Raw genomic sequence first — 1,637 nt, forward strand, 5'->3', positions numbered from 1 at the left:
TTCATATTTTTTCTCTATTACTCACAGATCCACAAATTAATTTGTGAAAATAGCTATAGGTTAGAGCAGATATATCTGTTTTGTATGTATACACACATTTATTCAACAACAGAAGGTTCATATTGGAGAGAAGCCTTATAAATGTAAGGAATGGGGGAAAACATTCATTTAGAGCTCAAGTCTTATTTGACATCAGGTGATGTGAGATACAGATAGATGATAGAGATGTGCACATACATATATGCATATATATGTATATGTACACACACGCGCACACACACACACACACACACACACACACACACACACATATACACACATATATAAAGAGGAGGATAATAAAGACGTACCTACCCCAGGATTGCTGTAGGGGAATTGCTTTGTACATAGAAAGTATCACTTAAGTATTTTTTTTTTACCATGGGAAAGACGCAATTCTGCAAATCTCACTCAGTTCCTCGTGTATAAAATGGACGTAAAATGCCTCTAGTACCTTCATCACAGGGTTGTTATGATCAAATAATGAAAAAAATGGGAAAACCTTAAAGACTCATAAATGTGTCCCATATATTTATTATAATGAATTAAGATCAATAGGTCAAACCTGCAAAGAAGCATATTAAGAGATTCTGGTCTAATAATGTCATTTTGCAAGTGAGAAAACAACCCAAGAAAGAGTAAGTGATTTACCCAAGGCAATTTGCCCAAAGCAGTAAATAATTGGTCTGACATTTGAATCCAGGCCTTCCAATTCAAAATCCAAGTGACTTTCTCTTATACAATGCTGCCTTCTCATAGTGATGTTAGGCTCTTAGTCTTGAGGTGATGAAGACCTGGCTGCTGTTGCCAGATGGTTTTCCCTAGTCCTTACTCTTCCTTGGATATTTCCTCTTCTTTTCATCTTCTGTGCTTTAGCTATTTTCTTACCTGTTATAATCAAAGGCCAATGTACATAGCCTATTCTAATCCCCTGTTCTGAATACTTCGTATTCCAATCTTCTTCAGTGATTTATCTTCACCCTGTATGCTCAGTTTATGGATAGGAAATCCCCATCTCATGTTTCTGACCATTTTTTCCACAGACATCAGGATATTTGCGAGATTGCTCGACATCATGTGCTTCCTTTCTGTCAGCAATATATCCAGCTGTATGCATCAACTCATCCCCCAGTTTCCTTTCTCCAAGCTCAGAGAGATGGGGACATTCACATTTTATATTAATTTTTTTTCCAGATATGGAGTTGAGGAATGAGACCACAAAGGCAACTCCAAAAGAAAACATTACAGGAGAAGAATCATCCCATGGGGTAAAAGTAGAAAGACTCATGTGGGCTGATCTTTGCTATTCTACTTTTAGGGAAATTGGGAAAAGTGAGAGTCAGAAAAAAAAGCAGCAGGTAAAACTGGGAAGTAATGTGAGAAAAATGAGTAAACATCAACAGATTCATACTGGAGACAACTGTTGTAAATATAATGAATGTGGGAAAGCCTTCAGTCAACATTCAAACCTTACAGAACATAAGAAGATCCTCACTGGAGAGAAGCCTTTTAAATGTAATGAATGTGAGAGAGCATTCACTTGCATCTCAAGACTTAATCGACATCAGAAGATTCATACTGGAGAGAAGCCTTATAAA

This window comes from Trichosurus vulpecula, chromosome 2 (assembly GCF_011100635.1).
Source record: "Trichosurus vulpecula isolate mTriVul1 chromosome 2, mTriVul1.pri, whole genome shotgun sequence".
Lineage (NCBI taxonomy): Eukaryota > Metazoa > Chordata > Mammalia > Diprotodontia > Phalangeridae > Trichosurus > Trichosurus vulpecula.